The sequence below is a fragment of the Choloepus didactylus genome, chromosome 1 (assembly GCF_015220235.1).
Source record: "Choloepus didactylus isolate mChoDid1 chromosome 1, mChoDid1.pri, whole genome shotgun sequence".
NCBI lineage: Eukaryota > Metazoa > Chordata > Mammalia > Pilosa > Megalonychidae > Choloepus > Choloepus didactylus.
The window spans coordinates 183,705,650-183,719,741 of NC_051307.1; the positions used below are offsets into that span (position 1 = coordinate 183,705,650).

The window sequence follows — 14,092 nt, forward strand, 5'->3', positions numbered from 1 at the left end:
CTTGCTGCTTTCAGAATTCTCTTTGTCTTTGACGTTTGTTAATCTGATTATCAAGTGTCTTGGAGTAGGTCTGTTTGGATCTATTCTGTTTTGGGTATGCTGTGCTTCTTGGATCTGTAATTTTATGTCTCTCATAAGAGATGGGAAATTTTCAGTGACTGTCTCCTCTGTTATTCTTTCTGACTCCTCTCTTCTCCCTCTGGGACACCTGTGACACTTATATTCGTGCACTTCATGCTGTCATTCAGTTCTGTGAGATGCTGCTCATATTTTTCCATTCTTTTCCCTATGTGTTCTTTTGTGTGTAGGATTTCAGATGCCCTGTCCTCTAGTTCATAAATCCTTTCTTCTGCCTTTTCAAATCTGCTGTTGTAAGACTCAATTGTGTTTTTCATCTCTTCTATTGTGTCTTTCATTCTCATAAGTTCTGCCATTTGTTTTTTGTTGTTCTTTTTTAGGGATGATACACTTTGTTGTCATTTTTATTATTGCTTCAAAACTTCTCATTGAGGTATAACATTACATATGTGTAATTTTTTAAATTTAATTTTATTGAGATTGTTCGCATACCATACACTTATCCAGAGATCCAAAGTGTACAGTCAGTTGCCCATGGTACTATCATACAGCTGTGCATCCATCACCACAATTTTTTTTTCCAATTTTTAGAACATTTTTGTTACTCCAGAGAGAAATGAAGACAAAAAAAGAAAACTCAAATCCTCCCATACCCTTAACCACCATCCCCTCCATTATTGACTCATAGTATTGGTATAGTACATTTGTTAACTGTTGATGAAAGAATGTTAAAATACTACTAACTAGTAAATAGTTTCCAATAGGTATATATATATTTTCCTATATGCCCCTCTATTATTGACTTCTGGTTATAGTGTCATACATTTGTTCTAGTTCATGAAAGAGATTTCTAATATCTGTACAGTTTGTCATGGACATTGCCCGCCACAAGGTTCACTGTTTTATACATTTCCATCTTTTAACCTCCAGCTTTCCTTCTGGTGACTTATGGGACTCTGAGCTTCCACTTTCCACCCTGTTTGCACACCATTCTGCACTATTAGTTATTCTCACGGTGTGCTACCATTACCCCTGTCCATTTCCAAACACATTCAATCTAGTTGAACGTACAGCTCATAGTAAGCAATCACTCCCCATTCTTTAGCCTCATTCATTATCCTGGTAACTTATATTTCGTGTCTATGAGGTTTTGTATTATAATTAGCTCATATCGGTGAGACCCTGCAGTATTTGTTCTTATGTATTTGACGTATTTCACACAATATAGTGAACTCAAGTTTTCATCAACCCTTTTTTTTAAGACGGTTTTGTTCACCCACCATACATTCTGTCCTAAGTAAACAATCGTTTCCCTGTACAGTCACAAATATATGTATTCACCGCCATCATCACTATCTATATAAGGACATCTCCATTTCTTCCACAAAGAAGGAGGAAGAGTCAAAGAAGGTAGAGAGACAAAAGAAAAAGAAAAAACAAAGAAAAAACAAAACCAAAAATCAAAAAAAAAAACAAAAAAAAGGCAGCTAGGAAGCAACAAAAGGAAAGATAGAATTAAACTAAAGTAGAATAAAGTATCAGACATCACCACCAACGCCAAGAGTCCCATACCCCTCCCTTGTGTCCCCCTCTTATACGCATTTAGCTTTGGTATATTGCCTTTGTTTTAAAGGAAGCGTAATACAATGTTTTTGTTAACTATAATCTCTAGTTTGCATTGATTGTATTTTCCCTCCAATACCAACCTATGTTTAACACCTTGCAATGTTGACATTCATTTGTTTTCCCTCATGTGAAAACATATTTGTACATTTTATCACAATTGTTGAGCACTCTGGGTTTCACTGTGTTATACAGTCCCAGTCTTTATCTTTCCTCTTTCCTTTTGGTGTCCCACATGCTCCTAACTTTCCTCTTTCAACCATACTCACAGTCATCTTCGTTCAGTGTACTTACATTGCTGTGCTACCATCACCCAAAATTGTGTTCCAAACCTCTCACTCCTGTCTTTTCCTATCTATCTGTAGTGCTCCCTTTAGTATTTCCTTTAGAGCAGGTATCTTGTTCACAAACTCTCTCATTATCTGTCAGAGAATATTTTAAACTCCCCCTCATATTTGGAGGACAGTTTTGCCAGATATAGGATTCTTGATTGGAGGATTTTTTCTTTTAGTATCTGAAATATATCATACACTTCCTTCTGGCCTCCATGGTTTCTATTGAGAAATCTGCACATAGTCTTATCAAGCTTCCTTTGTATGTGATGGATCACTTTTTTCTTGCTGCTTTCAGGATTCGCTTTTTGTCTTTGACATTTGATGATCTGATATTAAGTGTCTTGGTGTAGGTCTTTTCATATCTATTCTGTTTGGGGTACGCTGTGCTTCTTGGATCTGTAATTTTATGTCTTTCATAAGAGACTGGGAAATTTTCGTTGATGATTTCCTCTATTATTGCTTCTGCTCTTTCCCCTTCTCTTCTTCTGGGACACCCATGACACGTACATTCATGCTTTTCATTCAGTTCCCTGAGATGTTGCTTATATTTTTCCATTCTTTTCTCTATCTGTTCTTTTGTGTGTAGGATTTCAGATGTCTTGTTTTCCAGTTCCTGAGTGTTTTCTTCTGCCTCTTGAAATCTGCTGTTGTATGTCTCCGTTGTGTCTTTCATCTCTTGTGTTGTGCCTTTCATTTCCATAGATTCTGCTTGTGGTTTTTTAAACTTTCAATTTCTACTTTATGTTAGCCCATTGTTTTCATTATACCCTTCATCTATTTTGCCCTGTCTTCTCTAAACTTGTTGAATTGGTTTAGCATTAGTTGTTTCAATTCCTGTATCTCAGTTGAAGTGTAAGTTTGTTTCTTTCACTGGGCCATATCTTTGTTTTTCTTACTGTAGGATGTAGTTTTCTGTTATCTAGGTGTTCTAGTTTGCTAATGCTGCCAGGATGCAAAACACCAGAAATGGATCGGCTTGTATAAAGGGGGTTTATTTGGTTACACAGCTACAGTCTTAAGGCCATAAAGTGTCCAAGGTTACATATCAGCAATCGGGTATCTTCACTGGAGGATGGTCGATGGCGTCTGGAAAACCTCTGTTAGCTCGGAAGACACGTGGCTGGCGTCTGCTCCAAAGTTCTGGTTTCAAAATGGCTTTCTCCCAGGACGTTCCTCTCTAGGCTGCAGTTCCTCAAAAATGTCACTCTTAGTTGCACTTGGGGTATCTGTCCTCTCTTACCTTCTCTGGAGCAAGAGTCTGCTTTCAATGGTTGTCTTCAAACTCTCTCATCTGCAGCTCCTGTGCTTTCTTCAAAGTGTCCCTCTTGGCTGTAGCTCTTCAGAAGTTCACTCTCAGCTGCACTGAGTTCCCTCTGTCCATCAGCTCATTTATATGGCTCCAGTGACTCAACTTAGACCCACTCTGAATGGGTGGAGCAACACCTCCATGGAAATTATCCAGTCAGAGTCATCACCCACAGCTGGGTGGGGCTCATCTCCAAAGAAACACTCAAAGAATTACAATCTAATCAACACTGATAATGTCTGCCCACACAAGATTACCTCAAAGATAATGGCGTTTGGGGGACACAATATATTCAAACTGGTACACTAGGCATCTGGTTTCCTTAGTTACCCCAAACAGGTTTTCCCAGACTAGAATGGGCTCAGGTCCCAGAAGGGGGCAATAGTCAATGTCAGGTTTTCCTAAGGGTATGTCTTAGAAGATTGACACACCCAGTGAGGCCTCCAGCCACTGTGCTTTTCCTAACCTACCCGGTTGGTGGCACCTGTCAGCCTGTGCCTCCTGACTGGTGTAAGGAGGTGTGGCCCCCTTAGTTTCTGTTTTGTCTGTTTCCCCCCAGGCTTTGGGGACTGGTTCTGAGTGGAAGGCTGGTAGTAGAGCTGGGCACCACCTCCTTCCTCTTAGGGTAGATACATCCCCTAGGGAGTTATCATCAGCATTTAAATAGCTTTATCTCTCTGACTCTGCTATCTCCACCCTTGTCTGGATCCAAGCTCTGTCAATTGAAAATGGCTGAGATTTTCTCCACTGAGCTGCTCAGGTTGAGACTAAAAGGGAGAGAAAGTCCCCTTCCATGGGGCCCGCAATTTCACTCATTGGCCAGAGGTGTCATCTGGTCTTCTGGTTCCCCCCTCTGGGGACAGTGGAGTCTTCTGGTTTTTCAAGGTCAGTCATCACTAAAAGCCTCTGTCTGCTTGTTGGGGATTTGTAGCTCGTATTCGGCAGGCCACATTTGTTAATTAAGACCCCAGTTGGAGCTGGACTGATGTATATTTACTTCTTCAGAGAGTGCTGCTTTCTACTACAGCAAGGTTTTGCTGTTCAGCCTACCATGGGGGTAGGGGGCTACCGACTCATTTCTGCAGCTTTTTACCTACAGATTTTATGCTGCAACCTTAAGCATTCCTCCCAATCCAGGTTGATATACAGTGTGTGCATAGTCATGGTTGTCCCCCAGCAGTTATTCCAGATTATTTATTAGTTGTTCCTGATAGTTTATTAGTTGTTCCAGGCGACTAACTAACTTCCACTCCTCTTTATGTTGCCATCTTGCCGCCTCTCTGCCGTTTGTTTTTTGAAATTTGTGTTCATCCTTATGTTTGCCCAATGTCTTCTTTACATCCTTCGTCTCTTTTGCTATATCTTCCCTCAACTCTTTGATTTGATTTTTGAATTGATGTAGCATGTTTGTTTGAACATCTTAATTAGTTGTTTCATCAGCTCCTGTATCTTGTTTGAAATGTTAGTTTGTTCTTTTGACTGGGCCACATCTTCATTTTGCCTTGTGTGACTCATAATTTTTTGTCATCTAGGCATCTGGATTCCTTGATTACCACAATCAGATTTTCCCAGACCACTGAGGCCCAGGTCTCAGAAGGAGAGTGCAAGCAATATCAAGTTTCCCTGAGGATGTTCCCCAGAAGATTGTCAGATTTTCCTGTGAGGCTTGTAGACTCTGTGCTCCTCCTATCCTGCCCAGATTGTAGTGCTTGTCAACCCACAGTTCTCCACTGCAAAGAGGTGCGGTGCCTTTGATTCTCAGCAGACCCTGTCCCTGCCAGGGGCCGAGAGTGAATCAGAAGCCAACCTTAAGCTGCCTCTCTTTTCTTTTTTTTTTTCCCTTTTTCCTCAGGCCCTGAGGTGTGAATTCTCCAAGGGAGGGTAGCCACTGGAGCTGGGCCTTGCCCCACCTTTTTCCAGGGAAGATAAGGCCTTTAGGGAATTATGTCCTTTACTTGACTTCTTGCTTTGTCTCTCACTACTTTTTTTTTTTTAAGTAAATTCAGTTTTATTGAAATATATTCACATACCATACAGTCATCCATGGTGTACAATCAGCTGTTCACAGTGCCATCATATAGTTTTGCATTCGTCACCCCAATCTATTTTTGAACATTTTCCTTACATCAGGAAAAATAAGAATGAAAAATAAAAGTAAAAAAGAACACCCAAATGATTCCCCCCATCCCACACTATTTTTCATTTAGTTTTTGTCCCTGTTTTTTTACTCATTCATCCATACACTAGATGAAGGGAGTGCGATCCACAAGGTTTTCACAATCACAATGTCACCCCTTGTAAGCTAATTGTTATGCAGTCGTCTTAAAGAGTCCAGACTACTGGGTTGGAGTTTGATATTTTCAGGTATTTACTTCTCGCTATTCTAATACATTAAAACCTAAAAGGTATTATCTATATATTGTATAAGAATGTCCACCAGAATAACCTCTCAACTCCATTTGAAATCTCTCAGCCACTGAAACTTTATTTCATTTTATTTTGCATCCCCCTTTTGGTCAAGAAAATAGTCTCAATCCCATGATGCCAGGTCCAGATTCATCCCTAGGAGTCATATCCTGTGTTGCCAGGGAGATTTACACCCCTGGGAGTTAGGTTCCATGTAGGGGGGAGGGCAGTGAGTTCATCTGCTGAAGTGGCTGAGTTAGGGGAGGGGGGCCACATCTGAGCAACAAAGAGTTACTCAGGGGGAGACTTAGGCACAATTATATGCAAGTTTAGCCTCTCCTTTGCAGTAACAAGCTTCATAAGGGCAAGTCCCATGATAGAGAGTTCGGCACATCAAACTGCCAGTCTTCAATGTTTGTGACAATATCAGTATCAGTCCAGGTGAGGAAGTCCAATACTTCTGCACTTTCCCCCCAGTTCCTCAGGGAAGCCCTGCAAATATATTTTTATTCTCTACCCAAATTACTGTGAGATGTGTCACTGTTTCACTCTAGCCTATACAAACCTACCATATCTCACTTCCTATTCAAAGTTCCACGTAATTGTGGTGTTTGAACAAACTGATTGTAGAGTTATATTGTTTAGAAAATATAGATCCTGCACCAAGTAGGCATCTCTTCCCTTGGTCTCACATGGAAGTTGAAGTTTTAAGACACAGTCAGTTTTGACCTTTACCCTTTAGCCCGTATGCCCTAGTCATCACCAGATCTGCTTCATTCATATCACTATTTGAAGTATGGGCTCTTTTTCAGCTTTTTTTTTTTTTTTTTTTTAACAGTTGCTGTATGTGCTAATATTTACATTCATACCTGCTGAGCTCTAGCTCTGAGTTTCGGGTGTCACACAGATACACCAATGTTCCAGAGACCAATCAGGTTATACACTAAAGGGTCAGCACCTCAGAGTTTGGAGATAGCCGTTACAATTCAGGAATAGATTTGACTGTTGTAAGAGCTTACAATCTAGGGACCATTACAATAATCATTCCCCTGTTAGGCTGTTCTAAGAGTCCATTCTGAGTTTACACATTGTAGTTAGTCCGTATTTGTGAGGCATTATAATGTTTGCCTTTGTTTCTGGCATGCTTCACTCAAAATGCTATGTAGAGGATACATTCAGCTTGTTGCATGTCTCAGAGCTTCGCTTTGTCTCATAGTTGCTCAGTATTGCATTGTATGTATACACCACAGTTCACCATTCTGTACTTCAGTCTATGTACCCTTAGGTCACCTCCACCCATTGCAAATCATGAATACTGTCTCCATGTATACCAGTGTGCAAATGTCCATTCATGTCTCCGCTCTCATATCTTCCATTTACATACCCCATAATAAGGTTGCAGGACCTTCTGGCCCCCACATACTTAGCTTTTTGTGGAACCACCACACTGACTTTCAGAAAGGCTACTCAATTCTGCTTGCTCATAAGCAGCAGAGAGGTACAATCCTATCTCCATGTTTTCTCCAACACTTTTATTCCTATTTATATTTTTTCCTACAATCTTATAGAGTTATATTCACATACCATACATTTATCCACAGTGTACAGTAACTTATTCATGGTATCATCATAAAGTTGTATGTGTATCGCCACAATCAGCACTTGAATATACTGATTACTACAAAAAAAATTTTTTTTTTAGCAAATAGTACAAAAGATGATAAAAAGAAAAATAACATGTCATACAATACAATGTAATAGTAAGGACAGAAAACAACACCGCTACCGAGAATGCCTCCCTTTTATCCCTCTCTCATACACATTTAACTTTAGTATATTGCCTTTGTTACATTTAATGGAAGCATATTACAATGTTACTGTTGACCATAGACTCCAGTTTGCTTTGATTGTTTTTTCCCAGATAGCATCCCTTTTTAAGCACTCTGCATGGTTGATATTCATTTGTTCTCCCACATGTAAAAACATTTTTATATTTGTACATTTAGTAGCAGTATTGGCCACTCCAGTTTTTGCCAAGTTGTATAGTCCCAGCCTTTATCATCTATCTTTACCTCTGGTGTCATACATTCCTCTATCCCACCTCTTTCACCTTTACTCACAGACATCTTTTTTCAGTGTCCTTAAAATATTGTGCTAACATCACATGGTATTTTGCTGTTTCTGGATCTGTACAGTCAATCCTGCTGAACATTCTGTAGTCCTTCAGTATCAAATGCCCAATCTCTACCCTCTTTCTGTCTCCTGGTAGCTTGTGTTGTCAGTTTTTAACACTTAAAATTTGCTTATTAATGTTTGTTCATATTAGTGAGACCATACAGTATCTATGCTTTTGTTTCTGCCTAATTTCACTCAACATAATGTCTTCAAGGTTCATCCACTTTATTATATGTTCCATGTCTTTGTTCTGTCTTACAACTGCATAGTATACCATCATGTGTATATACCACAGTTTGTTTATCCACTTGGCTGTTGATGGGCATTTAGGCTGTTTCCGTCTCTTGGCAACTGTGAATAATGCTGCAATAAACATCGGTTTACAGATGTCCGTTTGTGTCTTAACTTTCAGTTCCTGTGAGTATTTACCTAGCAGTGGAATAGCTGGGACATGTGGCAAATCTATACTTAGCTTCCTGAGGAACCTCCACACTGTCTTCCAGAGTGGTTGCACCAGTCTGCATTCCCACCAACAATGAGTAAGTGTGTCTCTTTCTCCCACATCCTCTCTAGCACTTGTAATTTTTTGTTTTTTGGGTAATGGCCATTCTGGTAGGTGTGAGATGATATCTCGTGGTTTTGATTTGCATTTCCCTGATAGCCAGTGAAGCTGAGCATTTTTTCTTATGTGTTTGAGCCATTTGTATTTCCTCTTCAGAAAAGTGTCTTTCCATGTCTTGTGCCAATTTTTTAATTGGATTGTTTGTCTTTTTGTTGTTGAGTTGTAGGATCCCTTCATATATTCGGAATATTAAATCCTTATCTGATATGTGGTTTCCAAATATCATCCCCCATTACGTAGGTTGCCTTTTTAGTTTTCTGACAAAGTCCTTTGATATACAAAAGGGTTTAATTTTGAGGAGATCCCATTTGTCTATTTGTTCTTTGGTTGTTCGCGCCTTGGGTGTGAGGCCTAGGATATCACCTCCTATCACAAGATCTTTAAGATATTGCCCTGAATTTTCTTTTAAGAGTCTTATGGTCTTAGCGCTAACATTTAGGTCTTTGATCCATTTTGAGTTAATTATTGTATAAGGTGTGTGATAGGAGTCCTCTTTCATTCTTCTGGAAATGGATATTCAGTTCTCCAAGCACCATTTATTGAAGAGGCTACTCTGTCCCAGTTGATTTGGCTTGACTGCCTTATCAAAGATCATTTGTCCGTAGATGGCAAGGGTCTACTTCTGAACGCTCAATTCGATTGCCTTGGTGGGTATATCTGTCCTTATGCCAGTCCCATGCTGTTTTGACCACTGTAGCTTTGTAATATGTTTCAAAGTCAGGTAGTGTAAGACCTCCCACTTTGTTCCTCTCTCTCAAGATATTTTTGGCTATTCGGGGCACTATGCCCTTCCAAATAAATTTGGTTGTTGGTTCTATTTCTATAAGGTAAGTTGTTGGGGTTTTAATTGGTATTGCATTGAATCTGTTAATCAATTTAGGTACAATTGCTGTCTTAACTATGTTTAGTCTTCCAATCTGTGAACATGGTATACTCTTCCATTTTTTAAGGTCCTGATCTATTTCTTTTACCAGTTTCTTATTGTTTTCTGTGTAAAGCTCTTTTGTGTCTTTGGTTAAGTTTATTCCTAAATACTTGATTCTTTTGGTTGCTATTGTAAATGGAATTCTTTTTCCTGATTCCTCTTCTTGTTGCACATTGCTTGTGTGTAGAAACACTACAGATTTTTGCCTGTTGATCTTGTAGTCTGCCATTTTACTGTATTCATTGACTAGTTCTAGTAGCTGTGCTGTAGATCTTTCTGGATTTTCTACTTATAGAATCATGTCATCTGCAAACAGTGAAAATTTTGCTTCTTCCTCTCCAATTTGGATGCTTTTTATTTCTTTTTCTTGCTTAATTGCTCTAGCTAGAACTTCCAGCACAATGTTGAATAACAGTGGTGACAGTGGGCATCCCTGTCTTGTTCCTGATCTTAGAGGGAAAGCTTTCAGTCTCTCCCCATTTTGTATAATGTTAGCTGTGGATTTTTCATATATTGCCTTTATCATATTGAGAAAGTTCCCTTCTATTCCTGTCCTTCGAAGTGTTTTCATCAGGAAAGGATGTTGAATTTTGTCAAATGCCTTTCTGCATCAATCGAGATGATCATGTGGTTCTTCTGCTTTTATTTATTGATGTGTCGTATTACATTAATTGATTTTCTTGTGTTGAACCAACCTTGCATACCTGGAATAAACCCACTTGGTCGTGGTGTATAATTCTTTAAATGTGCTGCTGGATTCAGTTTCCAAGTATTTTGTTGTGGATTTTTGCATCTATATTCATTAATGAGATTGGTCTGTAATTTTCTTTTTTTGTAGTTTCTTTGTCTGATTTTGGTATTAGGGTGACGTTGGCTTCACAGAATGAGTTAGGTAGCTTTCCCTCCTTTTCAATTTTTTTTGAAGAGTTTGTGCAGGATTGGTACTAGTTCTTTCTTGAATGCTTGGTAGAGTTCACATGTGAAGCCATCTGGTCTTGGGCTTTTCCTTTTTGGGAGCTTTTTAATGACTGACTCAATGTCTTGTGATTGGTTTGTTGAGGTCATCTATTTCTTCTTGAGTCAATGTTGGTTGTTTATGCTTTTCTAGGAAGTTTTCCGTTTCATCTAAGTTGTCTAGTTTATTAAAATATAGTTGCTCATAGTATCTTCTCATTATCTCCTTTATTTCTGCAACGTCAGTAGTTATGTCTCCTTTCCCATTTCTGATTGTATTTATTTGCAGCTGCGCTCTCTCTCTCTTTTTTTTTTTTGCTGTTGTTTGTTTGTTTGTTTCTGTTTTTTTTTGTTAGCCTATCTAGCGGTCCATCAATTTTATTGATTTTCCCAAAGAATCAACTTCTGGTTTTGTTGATTCTCTCTATTGTTTTCTGTTCTCAATTTCATTTATTTCTGCGCTAATGTTTGTTATTTCTTCCCTTCTGTCTGCTTTTGGGTTAGTTTGCTGTTCTTTCTCTAATTCCTCTAGGTGAACAGTTAATTCTTCAATTTTTGCTCTCTCTTCTCTTTTAATATAGGCATTTAGGGCAATAAATTTCCCTCTCAGCACTGCCTTTGCTGCATCCTGTAAGTTTTGATATGCTGTGTTTTCTTTGTCATTTGCCTCAAGGTATTTACTAATTTCAGTTGTAATTTCTTCCTTTACCCACTGGTTTTCTAAGAAGGTGTTGTTTAGCCTCCATATATTTGTGAATTTTACAACCTTCTGCCTGTTATTTATTTCCAACTTCATTCCATTATGGTTCAATAAAGTGTTTTGTATATCTGTATTTTTAAATTTGTTGAGACTTGGTTTGTGACCCAACATGTGGTGTATCCTAGAGACTGTTCCATGAGTTGTTGAGAAAAAAGTGTATCCTGCTGTTGTTGGATGTAGTGTTCTATAAATGTCTGTAAAGTCTAGTTTATTTATCGTACAGTTCAACATCTCCATTTCTTTATTGATCCTCTGTCTAGATGTTCTATCCATTGATGAGAGCAATGTGTTGAAGTCTCCAGCTATTATTGTAGAGGTGTCTACTTCTTTCGGTGATCTCAATGTTTGCCTTATGAATTTTGGGGCATTCTGGCTTGGTGCATAAATATTTATGATTTTATGTTTCCTTGATGAATTGATCCTTTTATTAATATATAGAGTCCTTTGTCTCATTTCATTGTTTTACTTTTGAAGTCTAATTTGTCTGATATTAATATAGCTACTCCCGGGTTTTTTTGTTTGTTGTTTGCATGAAATACCCTTTTCCAGCCTTTCACTTTCAGTCTGTTTTTGTTGTTGGGCCTAAAGTGAGTTTCTTGTAGACAGCATGTAGATGGGTCCTGTTTTTAAATCCATTATGCCAGTCTGTGTCTTTTTTATTGTGGAATTTAATCCAGTAACATTTAGTGTTATTACTGTAAGGGCAGTACTTTCTTCTGCCATGTTGTGTTTTGGATTTTCTATGTCATATCTTATTTATTCCTCTCTCTCCTTTTACCTTTCCTGATAATCTTTATTTCTGCACCCTTCTCCAACTCTCTCTCTCCTGTCTTTTCCTGTCAGCCTATAGCCCTCCGTATAGTATATTCTGTAGCACTGGTCTCATATTCATAAACTCTCTCAGTGTCTTTTTGTCTGAAAATATTTTAATGTCTCCCTCATTTTTAAAGGACAGTTTTGCTGGATATAGAGGTCTTGGTTGGCAGTTTTTCTCTTTCAGTATCTTAAATATATCATGCCACTGTCTTCTTGCCTCCATGGTTTCTGCAGAGAAATCTATACATAGTCCTATATTGCTTCCCTTGTATGGGATGGATTCCTTTTCTCTTGCTGCTGTCAGAATTTTCTTTGTCTTTCACATTGGACAATCTGATCAGTTAGTGTCCTGGAGTAGGTCTATTGGGATGTATTCTGTTTGAGGTATGCTGTATTTCTTGAATCTCTAAATTTTCTGTCTTTCATAAGAGTTGGGAAATTTTCAGTGAATATTTCTTCTGTTATTCTTTCTGCCCTCTTTCCCCCTCTCTTCTCCTTCTGGAATACCCATAAAACATATATTCATGCATTTCATGTTTCACTCAGCTCCCTAAGACCCTGCTCTTATCTTTCCATTTTTTTCACCATATGTTCTTTTGTGTGTATGAATTCAAATGTCTTGTCTTCCAGTTCACTGATCCCTTCTTCTGCCTTTTCAAATCTACTGTTGTGTCCCTCCATTGTGTTTTTCATCTTCTTCATTGTGCCTTTCATTCCCATAAGTTCTGCCATTTGTTTTTTCAAGTTTATGAATTCATCTTTATGGTCATGCAGTGTCTTCTTTATATCCTTCATCTCTTTTGCCATATCTTCCTTCAATTCATTGAATTGATTTAGCGTTAGTTGCCTCAACGCCTGTATCTTGGTTGAACTATTAGTTTGATCCTTTGGATGAGCCATATTTTCATGTTTCCTAGTATGGCTTGTTATCCTAAGTTGCTGAGGCATCTAATTTTCTTGATTAGTTTATTTTGGAGCTTGTTTTCACTCTTTTACTTAGGGGTTTCTTGTTGGTTGGCTTTGTTCTCTCACCTCTGTTGTTCAGTTCAACTTATTGTAGACCTCTAACTTAGGTTCTATTTAGTTGATCAGAATTTTTCACCTTTTGTTTTTCTGTTTCTTGCCTTGCCTGTATGTAGCCTTTTTGTGAGAGGGTCTCCTCAGGTATGGTCGACCCCAGTCAGATTTTCCCAGTCTAGACAGGCCCAGGTCTCATCAGGAGATTATGGAGTTTACCTGAAAATGAGACCCTCCTGTGAGGCCTCTAGAATCTGTGTTTTTCCTCTCCTGTCCAGCATGTGGCGCTTACCAGCTCATAGCTCCCTCGCTAGTATAAAGAGGTATGGAGCCTTTAGTTCTTCTAGTGACTCTGATCCTGTTGGGGGTGTTGCTGACTGAAGCTGGAATGTGAATTCCAGCCCCTGGGGTCTGAGTTCCCAGAAGGAGGGCTGCCAGTTGAGCTGTACCTCCCTCCACTCTCCCAATCCTAGGAACTCCAGTTGTCTCCCAGGGGCACTATTTCCTTCTCCCCTCTCCTTTTTGGGGCAACTCCAGCTGAATTCCTTGGTCTGCCTGAGTTGCCAGTTAAAGACGGGGCTGGAGACCTTCTTCAGAAGTGAATCTGGAATTCAAAGAAGTTCTGGGTACTCTGTTTCCCCCTGAGACTAGCCTAGTCCTTCACCTTGGGCTTTCTGATAGAAAAAAACCACATATGTTACCTTTAGGTTAAAAAAAATAGAAAACAAAAACAAGAAAAAAGGAAAAAAAAAGAAGTCTCTTTTAAAAGCCTTTCCCTAGCCTGGATGTTTTGTCAGTGTCAGAATAGAGCATTTAAAGATGTACTTTGTGCTATTGTCTGATAATTACTCTCCATCAGCTTTAATTCCACTCCTGCTGGGGGCTATTGAAGTGCAAAAAGATAAGGAGTCAGTGAGAAGGGAGAAGGGACAAAATGTAGGAGGAAAAATATAAAGGCTTTTTTGGAGCCTGGGAATGGGTGCTTGCTTTTATGTGCCCCCTCCCTTTCTCAGTGTCCAGCCCTTCTTTAGCACCCCCAGCTCCAAAAATTAGTTAATTATTTTGTTAGTTAATT

At 38.9% G+C, this 14,092-nt stretch overlaps 1 protein-coding gene across 3 annotated transcripts in view; it reads left to right on the top strand.

Annotated features, from left to right (window-relative positions):
* Positions 1 to 14,092, top strand: part of STT3B (STT3 oligosaccharyltransferase complex catalytic subunit B) — a 151,147-nt gene that overhangs the window by 42,667 nt on the left and 94,388 nt on the right. The window contains exon 1 of one of the 3 annotated variants that reach the window (XM_037846463.1): positions 8,450 to 8,462. The exons of the other annotated variants lie outside the window; for them this stretch is intronic. The gene's annotated coding sequence lies outside the window, so the exon portion shown is untranslated. Of the gene's footprint in view, positions 1 to 8,449; positions 8,463 to 14,092 lie in introns of those variants that run through there. 3 annotated transcript variants of the gene reach the window in all.